General features: G+C 44.4%; 1 long non-coding RNA gene across 3 annotated transcripts; it reads left to right on the top strand.

Moving 5' to 3' along the window:
* The first annotated feature begins 555 nt into the window (after positions 1 to 555).
* On the top strand, positions 556 to 22,963 carry LOC132813221 (uncharacterized). Of its 3 annotated transcripts, none has more exons than XR_009644012.1 (7): positions 556 to 653; positions 6,739 to 6,950; positions 10,816 to 11,004; positions 12,015 to 12,115; positions 15,188 to 15,296; positions 20,347 to 20,453; positions 22,879 to 22,963. It is a non-coding gene; the product is annotated as an uncharacterized LOC132813221 (long non-coding RNA). The 3 variants fall into 3 exon arrangements; XR_009644013.1 differs by having other exon boundaries at positions 10,816 to 10,960; XR_009644014.1 differs by lacking the exon at positions 10,816 to 11,004.
* The last annotated feature ends 1,246 nt before the right edge of the window (positions 22,964 to 24,209 follow it).

A 24,209-nucleotide genomic window follows, 5' to 3' on the forward strand; every position in this document is an offset into this window, starting at 1 on the left:
CCGTGTCTCTCTCTTCCTGTCCTGATCAATGTGACACTGCGCATGCGCTACATAGGAACCAAACTGCGCGTGCGTCTGAGGTTAGCGGTGTTTATAGAGAATATTCATATCTGCACAGAATCATGGGTGAAATAGACATCATTAACAAATTTATTGTCGAGATAGAGACATAGAAATGTCTAGCATGCAAACAGATTGTTTGGTCTAACTTAACCATACTGGCCAGGTTTGTAAATTATCAATTGTTCTGGGAGTGTGAAAATAAGTTTCTTACTCTAGTTGTGTGAATCGATTGGAAATATGTCCGTTATCAGATTTACATTTCAACTACTTCTTAAAATCTCACATTGATTTATGAGAGAGGTTTAATGCCCCACTATGGAGTGAGAATGATCACAATCGTGCAAAACAGGTTGCTTTCTTACTAATTATTCCCCGAGAATGCATTGGCCCCGCCCCTCACTCACTCTGGTTGGCGGACGGGCCTCTGTTCGGTCCTTCAGTTCCGCCCCTTCCTCCCAATTGCAGAGTTGATTCAGGCGGAACTCAGCAGGCTGAAGAACAAGGGAAGTGAGAACTGATGCCTTGTGTTGCGGTGAAAATATCCCGAATCTTGGACGGAGAGACCTGAGTTCAATTCGCAGCTGGTGCAGGTGTGTGTAATAACAACTTTGAACAGGTTCATAGGGAAAAACAAGGGAAGTCAGGAACAGATTAAAAACAATAGAAAATGCATACAATGTCGTGGGGCTCTCAATGCGAGATGATTTTAATCTTTACCAAGTGTCTCAGGACCCCAGTGGGTCCCAGTACAGACTGTTCCACTCCTTAGTGCACAGCCAGATACCACGATCGTGGGGTAAAGTGTTGTGGTGGGATATGGAGGTGCTTTTCTGCAACACCCTCAGTTTTGGAGGTGAAAATAGATGAGAAGGAGCAGGGTTTTGTATGCAGTTACCTGTTCCCCTCCTGTTGCAGCATCTTATTATTGCCCTAGCTCTACCTTGTACATGTTTGGTAGAGAACAGTGACATTTCGTAAGCCCACAATACAAGATCCGTCACTCTGTTTAGGACAGCAGAAATCTCTTGTAGCACAATAGTCATAGGACAATACAGCGCAGAACAGGCCCTTCGGTCCTTGATGTTGTGCCAACCTGTGAACTGTTCTCAGCTCGTGCCCGTATACTATTCTAAAATCACCCATGTGCTTATCTAAGGATTGTTTAAATCTTCCTGATGTGGCTGAGTTGTCTACATTAGCAGGTAGTACATTCCACACCCTTACCACTCTCTGAGTAAAGAACCTGCCTCTGACATCTGTCTTAAATCTATCACTCCTCATTTGCTCTTATGCCCCCTCGTGCACACTGACATAATCATCCTAGAAAAAGACTTCCACTGTCTACCCTATCTAAGCCTCTGATCATCTTGTATGTCTCTATCAAATCCCCTCTTAGCCTTCTTCTTGCCAAGGAGAATAGGTTCAAGTCTCTCAGCCTTTCCTCATAAGACCTTCCCTCCAGACTAGACAACATCCTGGTTAATCTCCTCTACAGCTTTTCCAAATCCTCCACGTCCTTCCCAAAATATGGGCACCAGAACTGCACACAATATTCCAAGTATGGCCGCACCAGCATTTTGTATATTTGCAGCATGATATTGCGGCTCTGGAACTCAATTACTCTATGAATAAAACTTAACACACCGTATGCCGTCTCAACAGTACTATCCACCTGGGTGGCAACTTTCAGAGATCCATGTACATGGACTCCAACATCCCTCTGCACATCCACACTACAAAGAATATTTCCATTGACCCAGTACTCTGCCTTCCGGTTATTCTTCTCAAAGTGCATCACCTCATATTTAGCTGCATTGAACTCCATTTGCCACCTCTCAGCCCAAGTGTGCAGTTTTTCCATTTCCCCCTGCAACCTGTAACACTCTTCTGCACTGTCCACTACTCCACCGACTTTAGTGTCATCAGCAAATTTACTAATCCATCCACCTATACCTGCGTCTAAGTCATTTCTAAAAAATGACAAACAGCTGTGGTCCCAAAACAGATCTTTATGGCACACCACTAGTAACTGGACTCCAGGTTGAATATTTTCCATCAACCACCACTCGCTGTCTTCCTTTAGAAAGCCAGTTTCTAATCCAAACTGCTAAATCACCCTCAATTCCATGCCTCTGCATTTTCTCCAACAGCCTACCATGTGGAACCTTATCAAAGACTTTACTGAAGTCCATGTATACCACGTCAATTGCCCTACCCTCATCTACATGCTTGGTCACCTTCTCAAAAAACTCTGAGGTTCACAAGACACGAACTGCCCTTGATGAAACCATGTTGATTATCTGAAACTAAATTGTTGTTTGCAAGATGATTATAAATCTTATCTCTTATAATCCTTTCCAAAACCCTTCCTACAACAGAAGGCAGACTCATTGGTGTATAATTTTCTGAGTAATCTCTACTGCCCTTCTTGAACAAAGGCACAACATTTGGAATTCTCCAGTCCTCTGGTACCAAATCTGTAGACAATGACGACTCAAATATCAAAGCCAAATTCTCTGATCTATCTTCCCAGTGAATCCTCGAATAAGTCCCATCCGGCCTAGGGGACTTGTCTACTTTCACTCCTCCTAGGATTGATAACACCTGTTTCTAACTAATCTCGATCCTTTCTAGTCTTAAATCTCGTACCACATTCTTCTCCTCTACAATAGTCTCCTTTTCCTGAGTGAAAACCAATGAGAAATGTTCGTTAGCACCTCTCCAATCTCCACAGGGTACACACTCAACTTCCCACTTCTGTCTTTGATTGGACCGATTCCTACCCTAATCATCATTTTATTCCTCACATACCTATAGAAAGCTTTAGGGTTCTACTTTATTCTATTTGCTAAAGACTGCTCGTGTCCTCTCTTTGCTCTTCATAACTCTCTCTTTAAATCCTTCCTAGCTGATCTGTAACTCTCCATCTCCTCATCTGAATCATCTTGCCTCATCAACACATAAGCCTCCTTCTTCTTCTTCACAAGAGATGCAATTTCTGTAGTAAACTACGGTTCCCTTATCTTATCACTTCCTCCCTGCCTGACAGAGACATACCTGTCAAGGACATGCAATATCTGTTCCTTAAACCAGCTCCACATTTTCATTGTCTGCATCCCCTGCATTTTGCTACCACATTCTATGCATCCTAATTCCTGCCTAATCGCATTATAATTGTCCTTGCCCCATTGATAACTCTTGCCTGTGGCATGCACCTGTCCCTTTCCATCGCTAAACTAAACGTATCTGAATTGTGGTCACTCGCTCCAAAGTGCTCACCTAAAACTAAATCAAACATCTGGTCTGGTTCATTACCAAGCACCAGATCCAATATGGCCTCCCCTGTTGTTGGCCCTTCGACATACTGTGTCAGGAAACCCTCCTGTACACACTGGACAAAAATTGATCATCCAACGTACGCGAGTTATAGCATTCCCAGTCAATGTTGGGGAAGCTGAAGTCCCCCATAATGCCCACCCTGGTACTTTTGCTCTTACCCAGAATAATTTTGCTAATCCTCTCTTCCACTTCCCTGGAACTCTGTGGAGGCCTATAAAAAAACTCCAAGCAGTGTGTCCTCTCCTCTCCTGATTCTAACCTCAGCCCACACTACCTCAGGAGGCGAGTCCTCATCAAAAGTACTCTCAGCCACCGTTATACTATCCTCGACTAATATGACTTGCATGAACCCATTGCAGTGATTCAAACTCCATGAGGCAGCCATACTCTCTATGACAGACAGACTCAGTCTGGAACCTCCTCTGTCCTTAAGACCTTATACACTGCCTGCACTCCTCCATTTCCCCTTTGCATGTTCCCTTTCCAACCCACCCCACCTGCATCACTCCAATTGGAGCTGTCAAGAGCAGCAATCTGTCAAATAGCCTCCCTAATCTTTTCTATCCTCCTTTAAGATTTTTTTTTAATCATTCTCTTTAATCAATGTTTTGATCATCCATGAAGCACCTTAGGAGATTTGCCATTGTGAAAGATTCCATACAATGCAAGTAGTTGTTGTTTTTGCCGTACATTAGGAGAAACAGGAATGATGCATTCAAAATTCTACCAAGATAGTCACTGATAGGTGTAGAGTGCAGGCCACCAAATAATAACATCACATTGGGATGGGCAATAAACAAAGAAATAACTAATGCCTGTAAAAATGGTACGGTTATTATCATGGGTGATTTTAATCTACATGTAAATTGGTCAAACCAGCTCAGTCAGGATAGCTTTGAGGAGTTCATTAAATTTATCTGTGATATTTTACTTGAAGAGTATGAAATGGATCTACAACGGAGCAAGCTATCCAAGATCTGGCCCTCTGCAATGAGACAGGAATAATTAGTGATCTCAGAGTTAGGAATCCTCTCGGAAGAAGTGATCACTGTATAGTTGAATTTAATACATATGGAGAGTGTGAAGATAAAATCTAATACCTGGGTCCTGTGCTTGGACATGGGGAACTACAATAGAATGAGGGAGAACCTGGATAATGTAGACTGGAAACAAAGATTTTATGGTGGGACAGTTGATGAGCAGTGGAGGATTTTCAAAGACATTTTACAAAGTCCTCAGCAAAGGTATATTCCAGAGAAGGACTGTAAGAAAAGGTGTTCTCTGCGATGGGTATCTAAGGAAAGTGATCAAATTGAAAGGCATACAAAGTGGCCAAAACCAGCATGAAACTAGAACTGGGAAAACTTTAAAGGTCAACAGAAAGCCACAGAAGAGCTACAAAGAAATATAAGATAGAACATGAGAAAAATAAACTAGCACAGACTACAAAGACAGATAGCAAATGTTTCTATAAACATACATAATGAGAAAAGAGTGGCTAAAGTAAATGTTGGTCCTTCGGAAAAAGAGAAGGAGCATTTAGTTATGGGATGTCACAGTGGAAGACATAATATCTTTCCAGTAAATAACAAAGAGACAAAGGTAGGTGAGGATTTGGAACCTATAATTATTACAGAACAGCTAGTTTTGGACTGTTGGAGGTAATTGAGCTAATAATAGAAAATTCTCTTGGCCGTGACAGAATGTATCCCAGGAGAAATAGCAAATGCACTGACAGTAATTTTCCAAAATTCACTGGACTTTGTGGCAGTCCCAGCAGATTGGAAAGCAGCAAAAGTGACACCACTATTTTTAATAGGAGGTGGACAAAAGATGGGTAATTATACCCTAGATAGCTTCTTCTCTGTAGTGGGAAAGATGTTTTGATCTATTATCAAGGAAGAAATAGCAGGGACTCGATAGAAATTATCCCATTGGTCATGCTTAACAAATCTTTTGGAATTCTATGAAGACATTTCGAGCAAGGTGGACAACGGGAAACCAGTGGATACTGTGTACCTGGATTTCCAAAAGACCTTCAACAAGGTGCTGTTCAAGAGAATGTTGCATAATATAAGGGGGCATGGCATTAGGGGTATAGTATTAGCATGGATAGAAGATTGGTTGACTAACAGGAAGCAAAGTCTGGGGATAAATGCATATTATCCTGGCTGGCAATCAGTGACTAGTGGTGTGCCTCAGGGATCAGTGTTGGGACTGCGAATCTTTAGAATTGATACAGATGATTTGGAGTTGGGGACCACATGTAGGGTGTCAAAGTTTGCATATGACACTAAGATGAGTAGCAGGACAAAGTGTGTGGAGGACTGTGAAACTTTGCAGAGGAACATAGATACATTGATTGAGTGGGCAATGGTCGGTCATATGGAATATAATGTTCATAAATATAATGTCATACTGTTTGGTTGGAGTAAATTAAAAACAGATTATTACTTGAATTTTAAAAAGTTGCATTATTTGCTAAGCAGAGGTACCTGAGTATCCTTCTGCATGAAGGTTGGTCACCAGGTATAACAATCAATTCAGAAAGCAAATGCAATTTTGTCCTTCTTTGCTGAAGGGATTGTGTTTAAAAGCAGAAGTTATGTTCCAGCTGTATTGGGTGCTGGTGAGACCACACCTGGAGTACTCCATGTAGTTTTTATCTCCTTCGTTGAGGAAGGATGGACTGGTACTAGAGTGGGTGTAGAGGAGGTTAACAAGGTTGATTTCAGAGTTGAGGGGGTTGGTTTAACAGAAACTGAGTAGATTGGGATTATACTCATTGGAATGCAGAAGAATGGAAACATATAAAATAATGAATGAAATGGATAAAATAGAAGTAGGGAGGATGTTTCCACTGGCAGGTGAATCTAGGACAAGAGGGCATCGACTCAAGATTAGAGGCAGCAAATTTAGGACTGAATTGAGAAGGAACTTCTTAACCTCACTGGAATTCATTGCCCAGGGAAGTAGTTGCTGCTAGTTCAGTAAACGTTTTTAAAGCTAAGGTAGCTTTTTTCAAAAAAGAAATAATTAATTAAAGAATACGGTGAGAACTTGGGTAAATGGTTCTGCGTCCACGAAATGATCAGCCATGATCGTATTGAATGGCAGAGCAAACTCAAAGGGCAGGATTGCCTTCTCCTGTACCTAGTTCTTATGTTATACATTCCTCCCTCACTCGTGACTTGGAGGTGCTGGTGTTGGATTGGGATGGACAAAATTAAAATTCACAGAACAACAGGTTTATTTGGAAGCACTAGCGCTGCTGCTGCTTCATCAGGTGGTTGTGTGTTTTTAACTTTGTCCCTCACTGTTGAACCTTATGAACAGCAACAAAAGCCACGAAGCAGTGCGCATGCTCCACCCAACAACGGTACCAGGATAATTGATGTCAGCGGCGGACCAATGGAAGGACAGGGGCGGGGCTGGAGGACCTGCGGGGCTGTTGGCCCTCCGACCAATCAGTGAATGAGAGGCGGGACCTGATTATACCACGTGATCGTCCTCGCGGACAGCGCGGCTGTGCGGGTGGAGAGCTGTCGGTAAGGAAAGAAATAAACAGCAGGAAGCGGGAGGGAAATGGTGTTGGTCCGGGCTGAGAGGTTTTACAAACATTTGGTGCACATCGGAAAATACTAATTTGAAACTTACAGTCTCGTTTTTGCAGTAAACCGGAAAATGCCTCATTTCGCGATTGACTCGAGTCAGTGCCGCCATCTTTATTCGGGGCAACGATTCACTGGACACGTGCAGCCGCCATCTTTGTAGGGGGCAAAGTTCAGAGGGGAGTATGTGCAGCTCTCCCTGATAGAGAGTCATGGGGCAGGATTTACACAGAGCACATTCACACGCAGGGAAATGGATTTTTGTTTTTCTGTGGAATTGTTCCGTCATTCATTTAAATGATTTGGATATGAATAGAGGCGATACAGTTAGTAAGTTTGCAGGTGACACCAAGATTGTTGGTATTGTGGTCAGTGATAAAGGTTGTCTCAGAATACAATGGGATATTGATCAGATGGGCCAATGGGCTGCGGAGTGGCAGATAGGGTTTAATTTAGATAAATGTGAGGTGCTGCATTTTAGAAAAGCAAATCCGAGCAGGACTCTCACACTGGATTGTAAGGTCTTGGAGAGTCTTGCTGAACAAAGAGACTTTGGAATGCAGGTTTACAGTTCCTTGAAAGTAGAGTCACAGGATAGTGAAGGCGGCATTGGGTATGCTTCCCTTTATTAGTCAGAGCGCTGACTAAGGGAGCTGACAGGACATTGGTTAGGCCACTATTGGAATATTGTGTGCAATTCTGGTCTCCCTCTTATCAGAAGGAGGCACTGAAACTTGAAAGGTTTGAGAATTGATTTTCAAGGATGTTGCCAGGGTTGGAGGATTTGAGTTGCAGGGAGAGACATTATAGGCTGGGGCCATTTTTCCTTGGAGTGTCATAGGCTGAGGTGTAATTTTGAAGAGATTTATATAATCGTGAGGGGCATGGATAGCGTAAATAGAGAAGGTGTTTACCCTGGGGTGGTGAAGCCCAGAACTAGAGGATATAGGTTTACGGTATGAGGGGAAAATTCAACAGGAGCCTAAAGGGCAACAAAAATTGTAACATTTCAAAGGCACTTGAATAGGAAGGGTTCAGAGGGATGTCGGCCAAGTGCTGGCAAATGGTAATGAATTAGGTTCGAATATCTGGTTGGCATAGGCTGGTTGGACTGAAGAGTCTATTTTGGTGCTAGACATCTCTGACTGTGGGATCATAAAAGTGAACACTGCTCTGATTCGCCTCTGAGCTCCTTGATGTCCACTTGTTCATTATCTAGCTTCCTCAGTCTCTGAGTGTATTTTTGCTCTGTTTAGTATTTTACTATTACATTCACAGACCTTTCTGTAAATGAATTGTCCACTGCTGCCTGGCTCCTGGCCATATTACAGAGGAGGTAGTACTGGATGTCTTAAATCGTAACAAGGTGGATAAATCTCTGGGACCTGTTAAGGTGTATCCCAGACATTTGTGGAAAGCTAGGAAAGTGATGGCAGTGCCCCTCCCTGAGATATTTATATTGTCATTGGTGACAGGTGAGGTGCTGGAAGACCTGTGCCATTATTTAAAAAGGTGGTAAGGAAAGGCCAGGGAACAAGAGAACAGTGAGCCTGAAGTCTGTGGCAGACAAGTTGTTGGAATGGATTCTGAGGGACAGGATTTACATATATTTGAAAAGACGAGGAATGATTAGGGATAGTTAACGTGGCTTTGTGTGTGGGAAGTTTTTTCTGTCTAACTTGATTGAGTTTTTTTTTGAAGACGTGACAAAGATGATTGATGAAGGCAGACTGTGGACTTTGTCTATATGGACACTGAATGATGTTCCCCAAAGCAGACTAGTTAGCAAGGTTAGATAACATGGAATGTTGGGAGAACTAGCCATTTGGATAAAAAAACTGGCTTGAAGGTAGGAGGCAGAGGGTGGTGAAAGAGGGTTGCTTTGTGGACTGGAGGCCTGTGAGCAGCAGTGTGCTGCAGAAATGGATATTGGGTTTACAGAAGACACCAATATTGGAGGTGTAGTGGACAATGAAGAAAATTAGTTCAGAATGCAACAGGATCTTGACCAGATGGGCCTTTGGGGCGAGGAATGGCAGACTGGGTTCAATTTAGACAAATGTAAGCTGTTAGATTTTGGAAAGGCAAATCAGAGCAGGACTTATACACTTAATGGTAAAGTCCTTGGGAATGTTGCTGAACAGAGAGACCATGGAATGCAGGTTCATTGTTCCTTGAAAGTAGAGATGCAGGTAGGCAGGGTAGTGAAGGTAGTGTTTCGTATATTTATATTTATTGGTCAATGCTTTGAGGACAGAAGCTGGGACGTCAAATAGTGGCTGGACAGGACATTGATGAAGCCATTTCAGGAATTATGTTTTAACTTCAAAATTCCCTATTCTGGAAAGGATGTTGTGAATCTTGCAAGAGTTCAGACAAGATTTACAAAGACTTTGCTAGGGTTGGAGGATTTGGGCTACAGGGAGAGGCTGAATAGGCCAGGGTTAATTTCCCTGGAGAATCAAAGACTGAAAGGTGACTTCATGGAGATTTATAAAATCATGAGGGACATGTATAGGTGAACAGCCAGGGTCTTTTCCCCCCAGGTTAGGTGGGTTCAAAACAAAATCGCATGGGCTTAAGTTGAGAGGGCAAAGATTTAAAACGGATCGAAGGGGCAAAGTTTTCAAGCTGTGTGTGGTGTGTGTGTGGACTGAGCTGCCAGATGATGTAGTGGAGGCTGATACAATTACAACATTTGAAAGGCATCCGATTGGGTACATGAATAGGAAGGGTTTCCAGTGCTACGGACCAATAGCTGGCAAATGGGGCTTCATTTGCTGAGGATTCCTAGTTGGCATGGACAAATTGGACCAAAGATCTGTTTCTGTGCTGTACATCTCTATGACACTTTGTTCCTCTTTTGTGGAGAGCTAGCAGAAGCACAGATAATTGTCCTTGGATCTGAGAAGGTTAAGCAGTGATCTTGACCAAGTGCAGATTTGTTTCAGGGATATTTTAATTTGCAGAGAGAGGGGAATTGTTAACAATGTCACAATTTTAGTGACTATTTTCAGGTAATTGGTAAATAATATGTGAACATTATTTTATTCAGTAAGTTCTGAGCATCTGGAACAGTCTGAATGGCAGCTGGACCCACACTCAGCAGTTATTCATAAACAGATTTGGAATTTTACTTTTTAAGGGAAGATTTGGGGGGCTATGGGCAAATGGGAAGGGAATTGGAACAGATTTGCAGCATCTCCAGAGGGAGAGAGTACAGCCCAAATGGGCTGAATAGCCCCCAGCCCCTGTGCTCTGTGACACTGCCCATTGACTGTGAATGTTGAAGCTCATTCGAGGGCAGAGAGAGGGAGGATCCCACCACTCCCCTCACAATGGGCCCTGAATGCTTGATGTCAGCACAGCCCAATAGGGGGCAGAGGGCAGTACTGGAGGACCAGATCATACCAGTTTGTCCTCCAACCAATCTGAGTGAATGAGGGCATCCTCAAGGCTGGAACTAAAGAAAGGCACCTATCGCAGAGATTTGAGAAACTGGAGGATATGAATTAGGGAGCGTTCTGTGGCTGGTGAGGAATTATATAAATAAGGAAGAGTTGTGAAGCTGGATGAGGTGATAGTGATCGGGAGATTTGTGAAATCGGAATTTAGAGTTAGTGAGGATTAGTCATAATGTTATACAGCAAGGAAACAGGCGCTGTGATCCAACCAGTCCATGCCAAACATAATTCCAAACTGAACTAATTGTATCTGCCTCCGCTTAGTCCACATCCATCCAAATATTTCCTATTTATGTACGTATCTGAATGTCTTTTAAATATTGTAATTGTATTCACAGCTACCACTTTCTCTGGAAGTTCATTCCACACAGGCTCGTGTGTTATAGTGACAGGCAGCTGGAAGCTCGGGCTGTGTTTTTGCAGCAGAACGTAGATCATCAGTCGCCATTTCCGCTACCTCCACTGAGATGCTGCCAGACACAGGTTCCCGTCCCCTCCATTAACAGCTATGCACCCTCCCCAGCCAGGTCATATTCCACTCCTTTGTCTTTCCAAATGTTCCGGTCTCTCTCTGGGTTCTGTCCCTGTCTATTATTTACTCTTTAACCCCTATCTCCTGCAGTACAAAGATCTGCAGGTTAGTTGAATTGGCCAAGCTAAATTTCCCATAACGCTCAGGGATGTGTAGGTTAGCTGCATTAGTCAGGAGAAATATACAGTAATAGGGTATATTTTTATATTTTTAAATACCATTCGGAGGGACGCTGTGGACTTTTTGGGCCGAATAGCCTGTTTCCACACTCAGGATTCTAATTTTCCCAGCTCCCATCAGTTCTGAGGAAGGGCCACTGGACAGATTTCTGTTCCCAGATGCTGCCAGACCTGCTGAGCTTTCCCAGCACCTCCTGCTTGTTGTTCCTGATTGACACCATCCATCCACCTTCCGGGTTTGATTCAGGCAGGGGGAGGATCCCACCACTGACCTCACAATGGGGTCCAGCTGATTGATGGCAGCTTCGGACCAATAGGAAAAGGTGGTGGGACTGGTGGATGAAGTGATAAAGATGGTCATCCAAACAATGGGAGTGAATGAGGGGCGTGGCCAGTGGGATGACACGTCACCAGTAACTCCGCCTGTGCAGTGTCACGTGACTCGGCCGTTGGTGAGTGTGGGACAGGCAAACAGGGAAGGGGAGAGTGGCCTCGGAGACAGGGAGATAATGAGTCACTTTAGACTGCGAAGTTTTAATTACACTCTGTGCGGTAAGTCTGAATTAGAAACTCTTTCCCGCGTTTGCAGCAGATGGGAAAATGGCTGCGGCCCTCAGGTGGTGATAGGTCCTGGGACATGGGCTCCATCTTTATTGGGGGCAAGGTACAGTGAGGGGCATGGACATGTCCTCTTCCAAGGATGGGGGGGGGGGGTGTGTGATTTGAAGAGAGGCATTTACACATCAAGCACATACCAAGAGAAAAGTATGTCTTTATATTCTACCTGCACTGACTGTGAGTTTTGTTTTGTGAATTTGTTTCATAGGATATTAAATCAGAATAATAGAAACTCAAAAGCAAGTTTTTACAGTCAATGGAGTCATCGGGATCTGAATATCATTTGCATTTGACTGTGGACGGAGAAAGGTTTGTCAGTTCTGTTTGTGGGAAAATATCTCCAATATTTTTGTTTAGCAGAAAGATGTACAAATTCGTGTTTGGATCACCCTTTGGGTGTGTGCTCTGGTCTGGACCCTCCAGCTGAGGAAGGAGATATTCGCCTGAGAGGGAGCACAGATTTATCCAAATTACACCTCGTCGCTTTGTAAGAACTCTCAGATTTAGACCCAATCACCCACTTCATGATGTTAAGCTGTAAGCGTCATATTTTCAATTAACTGCAAACTTCCCATTAAAAGTCCTTTTGGACTCAAATTCCAGTACCTTTTCAAGTGGAATGTTCCAGCTTCTGACAACTGTCTGTTCATTCAGAAACTGGTGACGTCCATGTTGACTCTGGGGTTACAAAGGGCTGAATCAAAAGATAAGATGCTGTCCCTGAACACCCATTGAGATGCGTTGGAACAGTACAGGAGGCTGAGGGCAGTGTAGGTGTGAGCAGACAGTGAAAATGACAGGGCTGCACTGTGAGGGCTGCTTGGCTCAATGAGTGTGTTTTGGAGTTGGGTGTAAACAGACTGATGTGAGACAGGGCGAAGATGAAACTAAAACTCAGTTTTAGTTCAGGCCGTTCAGAAATTCACATGGTCCTAATGTGAACAGCCAGTTTTTAAGTGAAACCTGCGGAGTATTTGTTAACAGTTTTTAAAGTATTTTCCTGAGGGCAGTTGAGAGCTAACCACATTGCTGTGGGTCTGGGGTCACATGTAGGCCAGACCAGGTGAGGATGACAGTTTCCTTCCCTACAGGACATGAGTGAACCAGATGGGTTTTCTAACAATCGGCAATAGTTTCATGGTCATCATTCGCCTTTTCATTCGGGATTGTATTGGATGCCGATGCTGCCATGTTGGGATTCTAACCCTAATTCTTGGAACATTGCACATGTCACTCATATTGCAGGAATACCATTAAGCCATTGCCTCCCTTTTTAGCAATGTTTAAAAGAGAGTTCCATCATTCTACGTGTACAATGTGAGATAAAGTACTGCAATGTCCACGTGTCAGCCTCTCCAAAAGGTCAATCAACAGAAATTTGTTTGGGGGTGAAATATTTCACTTTTGTTTGGGGTTTACCAAACAAAAATGAATCCAAATAAAAATCTAATGTCCCGACATGTATGAAGCCAGAGAGGGATTACAGAGACAGGGAGGGTTGTGGGGCCAGAGGGGGACTGTTGTCCAAACATCACTGTGGTGTACATGGACTGCAGCATTTCAGGGAGGCGGTTAACCACCACTTTCTCCAAGACAAGTAAAGGTGGCCAATAAATACTGGTCTGGGCAGCAAAGGCACCCCCAGTGAATAAAACCAAGCAGTGACCTCTCTGAGCTGACTTGCTGTGAAGTTAAAAACCTCTCTGGAAATGGAGTGGGCAGAGAAGAGAAACAGTGACATTTCACAGCTGCCCTCAGAGAGACCTCACCCTTGGAAGTACTCAGAGCCAGGGATCAGCTCAGTGAGTTTCAGTCTCTTCAAACATCAATCTTAGTCAGTTTTATTTTATTAAATCTACAGTCATGAGTCAGGTGAGGATTTCTTTTTAATGTCTTACGGTCTCTTGATTGAAAGTTTAAGATATAAAACGTAAGCATTAAGTTATTCTCGGGCAGTATTTTTCGAGCAGTAAGACTGTGCCTTTGTCTTGGTCTGTAGGTTGTTAAGGCGGAGAGATGGCCTGTTGTAGAGTGGCGTGCTGTTCCTGTCGGGTGCGGAAGATTAGGGAGAGTTTCAATGAACCTGATGATTTGTCTGCAAGAAGTGTGATTGCAAATCCTATTGGATCACATGGATTGGTGGAGGAGTGATTAAAGGCAGTGAGGAATTGACAGGAGCCGGGGAGTGTGATAGGCGGCAGTCTCAGGATACTGCAGATACAGTCAGGTAGGTGGGTTACCTCCAGAAAAGCTAGGAGGGGTAGGTAGGTACTGCAGGAGTCTCCTGTGGCTATCCCCATCTCAGACAAGTGTACTGTTTTGGAAAATGTAGGTGGTAATAGACTTTCAGGGGAAAGTAGCACTGACAGCCAAGTTACTGGTGCTGAGACTGGCTTCTAACATAATGTGAGGTGTATCCAGTTCCACACGATCGATGGTGATAGAGGACTCTCTCGTCAGGGGCACAGTCTGCCGTTTCTGCAGCTGACAGTGAGAGATCAGAATGGGGTGGTGCTGCCCTGGTGCCAGTATCAAGGATATCTCTCAGAGGGAGCAGAACATTCTCAAAAGGGAAAATAACCAGTGGGAGGACATTGTACATTGGTACCAATGACATAGGAAGGGGAAAGCATGGGGTCCTGAGGAGCAGGGAGATTTGCTAGTGCCACTCGGGAGGCATTAAACCAGTGAGGGAGTCGGGGTAATCCTAAAGAGATAGTGAGCAAAGAGGTGAGTCTGAGGCTGGTACTGTTCACCAGATCAGACTGTCAAGGCAGGCAAGAGCAAGCTACAGAATGAGGTGGGACGGACCAGTTACACTGCATTTATTTCAGTGCAAGAGACCTGACAGGTCAGGCAGGTGGGCTCAGGGTATGGTTTTGAACATGGACTGGGATATTACAGCAATTACAGAGGCAGCACTCAGGGATGGATAGGACTAGCAGCTTAATGTTCCAGGGTATAGATGCTATAGCAAGGGGACAACAGAGCAGGGGGAGAGGTGTTTTTGATTAGGGATAACATTATGGCTGGGCTTCGGGAGGATATTCCTGGGAGTACATCCAGGCAAGTTATTTGGGTGGTACTGAGAAATAAGAAAGGGATGACCATCTTACTGGGATTGTATTATAGACTCTCTCCCAATAGTCAGCGGGGAATTGAGACACAATTTTACCGGCAGACCTCAGTTATCTGTAAAAATATAGTTGCAATGATAAGGGGTTTTAACTTTACCAACATGGCCTCGGAGTGCTGTAGTGTTAAGGGCTTGGATGGAAATGTATTTGTTCAGTGTGTACGAGAACATTTCTGATTGAGTTTGTAGGATGTACCTACTAGAGAAGGAACAAAACCTGACCTGTTTCCTTTATTCATTCACAGGATGAGGCTGTCACTGGCTCGGCCAGCATTTATTGCTGCGTTTACCCAGAGGGCAGTTAAGAATCAACCACGTTGCTATAGGTCTGGAGTCCCATGCAGACCAGACCAGGTAAGGATGGCATTTTCCTTCCCTAAAGGTCATGAGTGAACCACATGGGTTTTTTCAACAATTGACAATGGATTCCTGTCGTCACTAGATTATTTTTTCCAGATATTTATTGAATTCACTTTCCAAAATCTGCCGTGATGGGATTCAAACCCAGGTCCCCAGAACGTTATCTGGGTCTCTGGATTAACTGTCTAGTGATAATTTCACTCCATCATCACTGCCTCTTAGGAAATGAGGCAGGGTGAGTGACTGAGGTATCAGTGGGGCAGCACATCAGCACCAAAGATCCCACAGTATTGTGGCTCAGTGGTTAGCGCTGCTTCCTCAGCAACAGAGACCTGGGTTTGATACCAGCCTCAGGCAACTGTCTGTGTTGGAGTTGGCACATTCTCCCCAGTGTTTGTGAGGGTTTCCTTCGGATATTCAAATTTACTCCTACAGTCCAAAGATGTGTAGGTTAGTTGGATGAACCATGTTAAATTTCCCATAGTGTCCAGATGCAGTATATGAGGTTTTGGGATGTGCAGGCAAATCTCTGCCTGATGTGAAAAGATCGTTTTCAGGTCCTGGACAGAGCTCAGTGAGGTGTGGCTGAACGTTTTACATTTCCCGTGGTGGTAAGGGAAGGTCAAAGGTGTGGAGCATGTGTTGGTGGGAGGGTGTGGACCTAACAAGGGAGGTGCAGAGGGAATGGTCTCTGTGGAACGCAGATAGCGGTGGGGAGGGAAATATGTCTATGGTGGGGTCTGACTTTAGGTAGCAGAAATAAGAGGTTAATGCGCCGTATCTGGAGATTAGTGGGGTGGAAGATGAAGACCGCAGGGCTGTATTCTTTATTGTGGCTGGAGGGGTGGGGTAAAGGTGGAGGTGCGGGAAGTGGAGGGTATGTGTCGGAGGGCATTGTTGATCAAGTCGGAGGAAAGTTACGGTCCTTGAAGTAGGCCTTTCTGGGATGTCCTGGAATAGAATCCAAAGAGATTAAACAAATATATCACAGACAAAAGTTAACTGGACCAGAGAATAGGACCGCTTAAAGGTCAACAAGGCTGTCTATGGAATCACAGAGGGTGTGAAAGATATGCAAATATTTCACGTCATTTTTACTGGAGAAGTATATGGAAGCTCGAGAGTTTGGAGAAATAAACAATGATAACTTTGAAAGTGTCCATGTTACAGAGGAGGTGGGACTGGATGTCTTAAATCGCATCAAGGTGGATAAAGCCCTGGAACCTGATCAGGTGTATCCTGGAACTTTCTGGAAATCTAGGGAAGTGATTGTTGGGCCTCTCCTGTGATATTTGTATCGTTGATAGTGACAGGTGAGGTGCCATTATTTTAAAAAAGGTGGTAAGGAGAGGCCATGGAACAAGAGAACAGTGAGCCTGAAGTCAGTGGCAGGCAAGTTGTTGGAAGGGATTCTGAGGGACAGGATATCCATCTATTTGGAAAGGTAAGGAATGATCAGGGAGAGTCACTGTGGCTTTGTACATGCACAATTGTGTTTCACTAACTTGAGTGAGTGTTTTGAAGTGACAAAGAAAATTGATTAAGCCAGGCGGTGAATGTTGTTTATATGGACATTCAACAAGGTTCCACAAAGCAGACTGGTTAGCAGGGTTAGATCACATGGAATGCAGGGAGAGCAAGCCATTACAAAACTGCCCTGAAAGTAGGAGACAGAGGATGATGATTGAGGGTTGCTTTGCGGACTGGAGGCCTGTGAGCAGCAGTGTGCTGCAGGGATGGATATTGGGCCCTTAAATAAATGACTTGGATGTGAATATATGAGATATGGTCAGTAGGTTTACAGAAGACACCAAAATTGGAGGTGTAGTGGACAGTGAAGAAGGTTAGTTCAGAATACAACAGGATCTTGATCAGATGGGCCATTGGAGCAAGGAATTGCAGACTGAGTTCAAATTAGATAAATGTGAGCTGTTATATTTTGGAAAGGCAAATCAGGGCAGGACTTATGCACTTAATGGTAAAGTCCTGGGGAACATTGCTGAACAATGGGACCTTGGAGTGCAGGTTCATAGTTCCCTGAAAGTAGAGTCACAGGTAGGCAGGGGAGTGAATGCAGCATTTGGTACGCTCCCCGTTATTGGTCAATGCATTGAATGCAGCTGTTGTGATGTCATATTGTGGCTGGACAGGGCACTGATGAAGGCCCTTCTGGAATTCTGTTTTCAGTTCCAATCTCCCTGTTCTTGGAATAATGTTGAGAAACTTGAAAGGGTTCAGAAAACATTCGCAAGGACTTTCCTGGGGTTGTACGATTTGAGCTATTGGGAAAGGCTGAATAGGCTGGGACTATTTTCCCTGGAGATTTGGAGGCTGAGAGGTGATCTTATAAAGTCATGAAGGGCATGGATAAGGTGAGCAGTCAGGGACTTTTTCCCAAGTTCGGTGGCTCCAGAACGAGAGGGTACAGGCTTAAGGTGAGAGGGAAAAGATTTAAAGGGGATTTAAGGGGCATTGTGTTCATGTTGAGGGCATTGCAAGTATGGAATGAGCTGCCAGAGGAAGGGGTGGAGGCTAGTACAATTGCAGCATTTAAAAGGTGTCTGACTGGGTACTTGAAGAGGGAGGTTTTAGAGGGATAAGGGTGAACCGCTGGCAAATGGGACTCCATTAACGCTCTCCGTTAATGGTCAATGCATTGAATACAGAAGCTGGGACGTCATATTGTGGCTGGACAGGACGTTGATTAAGCCACTTCTGGAATTCTGTTTTCAGTTTGAATTTCCCTGTTCTGGGAAGGATGTTGTGAAATTTGAAAAGGTTTGGACAAGATTTACAAAAACGTTACCAGGATTGGAGGATTTGGGCTACAGGGAGGGGCTGAATAGGCTGGGGCTATTTTCTCTGGAGAGTCAAAGACTGAGAGGTGACTTCATTGAGATTTATAAAATCACGAGGCGCGTGGATAAGGTGAGCAGCTGGCATCCTTTTTCCTCAGGTTAGGTGGGTCCAAAACTAGAGCACATGGGTTTAAGTTGAGAGGGCAAAGATTTAAAAGGGATCGAACTGGCAACATTTTCAAGCTGAGTGTGATGTGTGTATGGGAGGGGCTACCAGATGAAGTAGTGGAGGCTGAAAAATCACAACATTTAAAAGGCTTCCAATTGGGTACATGAATAGGAAGGGTTTTGATGGATACAGGCCAATAGATGGTAAATGGGAATTCATTAGTTTAGGATTCCTTGTTGGCACAGACGAATTGGACCGGAGGTCTGTTTCTTTGATCTTAATAAATTAAGATGCATTCTTCTCTTTTGTTTCGAGCTAGCTGAAGCACAGATAATTATCCTTGGAGCTGAGAAGGTGAAGCAGTGATTTTGACCTGGCGCAGATTTGGTTCCAAGGTCTTGAATTTGCAAAGAGAGAGAGGAATTGTTAACCCTGTCACAATTTTTAGTAACTACGTTCAAGTAATTGGCAAATAATACAAGGTGAAAATGTGAACACTATTTTACTCAGCAAGTTCTGAGCATCTGGAACAGTCTGAACGACACAGATTCAGCAGGTATTTTGAAACAGACTTGGAATTTTACTTTTTAAGGAAAGATTTGGGGGGCTGTGAGCACATGGGAGGGGACTTGGGACAGATTTGCAGCATCTCCAGAGGGAGAGAGGACAGCTCCAATGGGCTGAATAGCCCCCAGCCCCTGTGCTCTGTGATACTGCCCCATTCACTGTGAATGATGAAGCTCATCCCAGAGCAGAGAGAGGGAGGAGCTCACCTCTCAATCGGCGCCGGCTTGATTAACGGCAGCTCCAGACCAATAGGAGGAGAGTCTGTGTGGTCCTGCAGCCAATGGGAGTGAATGAGGGGTGTGGCCAGCAAGACGACACCTGTCCATGAGCTGTGCAGGTGCAGTGTCACTGGGTGGGGGTGGGAGAGACAGCAGAGACTGGGACAGAGGCTGTCGGACCTGAATTACAAACTCCCGGTAAATTAAAACCAAAAGAACTGCAGATGCTGTAAATCAGAAACAACAACCAGGAGGTTCTGGAAAAGGTCTGGCAGTATCTGTGAAGAGTTAAAGTTTAAGATCCGGTGTCCCTTCCACAGAACAGATGTTACTGAGAAAAAAAAAGTCCGTTTATGTGCAGAAGATAGTGTGGGGGGAGAATATAAGGAGTAAAGGATAGGTGGGGATAGAGTGAGAAGAACGGTTGGATAAAGGAGTGGATAACGATCTGACTGGGGGAGGGTGACTAGCTGTTAATGGAGACTATTAGTGGCTAACCATAGGTAGTGTGTAATGACAGGCTGTGAGAGCAAGGCCTGGTGTGTGGAGTAGGGGGCTAGGACATGAGGTTGTTAACTTATAATGGAGACAGTTAATGGTTAACCATAAGCTGTTGCCCACCTATATCACTGCACGATTGGAGCTGCTGAGGACACAAACCTTTGGAATATCCTCCCTCACCCCCTCTGTCCGCCTTAAAGATGTATTTAAAAATCGTTCTCTTTAATCAACGTTTCCATCATTCGTGAAGCATTTTAGGAGAATTGTCAATGTGAAAGGTTCCATACAATGCAGGTAGTTGTTGTTTTTGTCTAACATCAGGAGAAACAGGGATGAGCCCTGTCTCTCTCTTACACCTGATGAACAGCAGCAAAAGCAGGAAGCACTGAGCATGCTCCAGCCCACAATGGGCCTCGGATTATTGATGTCAGCGCAGGACCAATAAGAGTCGGGGGACGGGGACTCGAGGACCAGGATGTGCCAGTTGGTCCTTCAACCAATCGGAGTGAATGAGGGGCGGGACAATACTCAACCACGTGATAAACTTCACTGACAGCACAGTGTTGTTGTGGCCAAGGCATTGGAAATGTGTGAAGGTGCAGGGCAGGGGAAAGGAAAGACATATTGACCAGGAAGAGAAGGAAATTTTCATGGTATGGAATGAGAGGTTTTACAGAACTTAGTGCACATTGTGAATCACAAATTTGAAAATCCCAAATTCTGCCCCGTTTTCCCTCCTTATAATGCATTTTGCACTCCCTGAAATAGCAACTGTGTTTCTCCCTCCACAGATCCCAGTGATCAGTGCCAAAGCCCCATTGCCTGTGGAGAGGGTGATGTTTGATTTCCCTGTCCAGCTGCAGTTCATGTGGTGAAGGTGCTCCCACAATGTGGTTGCGTAAGTGCTGTTATAGATTATTCACTCAGCAATATTGAAGAGTTGACAATGTATGTGCAAATCAGCAACAGTTTGTTTTTTTTAATCATGTTTATAATTTCACAGAAATACTATTGAAAAATTCTGGCATAAGGCCACAGATTGAGATACGAGGTCAAGTGATCAAAAGCATTGCCAAATGAGCAGGTTTTCGAGAACACCTTAAAAGAGGAAAGCAGGTCTGAGAGGGTTCAGGTGGGAATTCCAGACAGTGTTGCCTTGGCAACAGTAGAAACAGCCAGACAGGTGAAGCAATGAATAAACACAAATGAGTTGTCAAGGTCTTGCAGGGTGTGTGGTGCAGGGAGACAGGGATGTTCACAGGGTGAGAATTTTAAATTGTTGCCTGTAAATAGGAGCCTTTCGATGGATCAACTAGTTTTGGTACAAGTGAGCACTTGGGCAGGAGGCTTTAAGATACTCTTGAGATTACATGTAAGTTGAATGTGGGAGGCTGGCCAAGAGTGTTTGGATAATTAAGTCTGGAGATAAATACTCGTCCATCCCTGCATTCAGTAAATGAGCTGAGACTAGGGTGGAGTTGGGTGATGTCACCAATGAAGAAAGTGTGTTTTTGGAGTTGGGCTCTTCCTCCACATCACCCCCACCTCCCTCCCCTCACCAAATCACAGGTATTGTTCCTTGTTCTGTCTGTCTGTCTGTCTTTTCTGGTTATGTCCTTCTCTCCCATTCTGCTACGAAGTAATATTTTGACCTCACCGTTGTTGGAAAAACCTACTCCATCCCCACTCTCCCATTCCTTTCTAAATTCCTTGTATGTGGTGTCCCTCAAGGATCGATTCTTGGTCCCTCCTGTTTCTCACCCACATACTGTCAGGAGGTGACATCGTCCAAAAGCACCGTCTGAGGGTTCACATGTACACTGACAATGCCTAGCTCTCCCTCCCCATCATCCCTCGCCATTACTCAGTTATCAAACTGCTCATCACACTCCCACTACGCGATTGGCTGCAATTTCCTGCAACGGAACATTGAAATGGTTAAACCCATTGCCTTCAGTTGCTATTACAAATTCCTTTCCCTTACTGCTGAGCCCCTCCCTCTCCCTGGGAACTGTCTGAGGCAGAACTACACTCTTCACAATATTGCTCTCATATCTGTAATACCAAGGTGACCTTCTGATCAGGTATCTACACAATCACAAACACCAGGAATTCCAATCTCTAAAACGTTGCTTCCCCCCCCCCCCCCTTCACCCCAGCTCCATTGCTACTGAAACCCCTGACCCGTGTTGATGTTGCCTTAAACTTGACGAATCTAAAACAGAACCCTTGATTCCGTTACTATCAGAGTATCTGATTCCAGATCCCTCATGATGGGAAACATCCTCTCAGTATTTACCCTGTCAAACTCCTTAAGAATCCTGCATGTTACAATGAGATCACCTCTCATTCTTCCCAAATCCAGTGAGTAGAGTCCCAACATTTTCAGCCTTTTCTTAAAAGATAATCCCTACAAGCCAGGGATCATCCCAGTTAATCTTTTCTGAAATGCCTCGGATGAAATTATGTATTCCCTTAAATAAAGGGACCAAAACTTCTGTCATTACTCCAGATGTGGTCTCACCCGCACTTTGTAAAGTTACTCTCAGGTATATACTCCAAACACTTACACTGAAAACTCCTTGTAATAAGAAACAACGTTCCATTCCCCATCCTGATTCCCTGTTATAACTGTGTTTCCTACGCAATTACCCCTGGTCCCTTTGTGGTGCAGCTTTCGACAGTTTCCACCATTTACATAGCACTCTGTTCTTTTATTATCTCCTCCAAAATGAGCAACTTCACAATTTCCCAAATTATGCTCCATTTGCTAACTTGTTGCCCACTTCTCCAATGAATCCCTCTCTATAAACTGTTTATGATCCTTTTGGAACTTTACCGTTCTGCCTTTTCTCAGAGATTTCCCCGCTCATTCTTCTAAACATTTCCTGGGAGCACTGGGCAGTGGGAAGCAGTTGTTACCTTTTCAGAGAGACTCTTTGGAATGAGTGGGAGGAGCTTGCTGCTCATGGGTCAGAATGGAGACAACTTGCCCATCGAGCTGCATGAGCCTTTCACCCCCCCCCCCGTCTAATTGATGAGGCACAGCAGCAGCACGGAAGGAAAGAAAAGGAAGCACACATCCTGCTCTCCACATCGCACTGACTCTTGAAACATTGTGTCCCATGTGTCAAAGATCTGCCCTGTTCAGTCACATGAAGACCCAGTGTGGAAACTCACAGAAACCCATACAGATTTCCCCCTGAACTAACTGCTGACCCCCACAAGGGGTAATGTGTCCAGTCATCCTGGGCCAGGAGGAGGGGGTGGTGAGAGTTTCTTAAATGAACTGACAGTGACAGTTTTATAAACGTGTATTACAGGTGGACATTCAGATGGTAATCTCAGTAATTGTAACGCCAAACTGTGACAAAATTACTCAATTCATCAGGAGCTGGATATTCACATTGTGTGTGAGTATTGTATTCCAGCTCATTCCCATTTGCTGCATAAATGTCCTCTTTTGAATCACCCCACACTCTCAGTAGATCTCCCCCAAGTCTTCAATATGTGTCCTGTAATCCTTTTCTGATGAACTCATGAGTGTAAGGTGGATTATTCTAAATCTGTAAACCCCTCTGTCACAGGGCACCCGCAATTTCCTCTGCTACAAGGAGAACAATCTGTTTCCCCAAACCCCTGATTCCCCAATGTCTGTTTGCTCCCTGTAAGGCACACATCAGGATTGTGTTGGAACATTCTCCACTTGCCTGCATCAGTGCAGACACCAACAATATTAAAGTGAACATCCTCCAGGACAAAGCACTGTGCCTGAGTGGTGTCCCATCCACCACCTTCAGCGTTCCCTCTCCCCATCCCCAGGGTACAGTGGCATCACTGTGTAAAAGGTAGTCAGCATTGTCTGACCAGACCATAGGGCTGCTGTCTCATTAGGGAGAAATGTCTGGTGGTGGGTTTAACCTGAAGGTTACCACAGCCCAGGCAAGGGGAGAGGTTGAGAACAAGAGTCCATCTATTGTAGATGGATATTCTTGATATGTATTAACAACACCCATGTCTCTGCAACTAAAATCCCCCATTCCTTGTACCATCCTGGTAAATCTCCTATGCCCCCTCTCAGGGACCCTGCCATCCTTCCCAATGTGTGGGTGATCTCTGGTTTGCACAGACCCAGCTGCTCTGTGTTCCTGGGGGTGATGTCATCATCGAACAACAGTTGCATTGAACCTCACTGTCTGTAAGGGTGGGAGACACAGAAATCCCGGTAGCATTTGAGATGTATTTAGTGTGCACTTGCAATGCCATGATAGATGAGACTTTTCCACAATTATTGGAAAATAGATGAGGACAGTTAGGTGGTAGTTTTCTTTGTCACAGACCCGATGTACTACCAGAGCCTTTTTCTGTTCTGTAGACCGCTAAGATGTTTATTATAGGAATATGACAGGCTCCATTGGACTTCAGGTCAGAAAGGGTGATACTAGAGTAGATGACAGATGATTGGCCGATGTTTTGGGAGGAAAAGGAGATTGAGAGGTTTAAGGAAGAATTCAGAAGCTCAGCACAGAATCGGAAAGGGCCGTCATCAAGTGAGAAATAAACATTGGGAATCCTGAAAGCTGGAAATAAAAAAGGCACATATAGCAGAGCTTTGAGAGACTGGAGGAGATTAGAGATAGGGAGAGTAATGAAG

The sequence above is a fragment of the Hemiscyllium ocellatum genome, unplaced genomic scaffold (genome assembly GCF_020745735.1).
Source record: "Hemiscyllium ocellatum isolate sHemOce1 unplaced genomic scaffold, sHemOce1.pat.X.cur. scaffold_346_pat_ctg1, whole genome shotgun sequence".
Lineage (NCBI taxonomy): Eukaryota > Metazoa > Chordata > Chondrichthyes > Orectolobiformes > Hemiscylliidae > Hemiscyllium > Hemiscyllium ocellatum.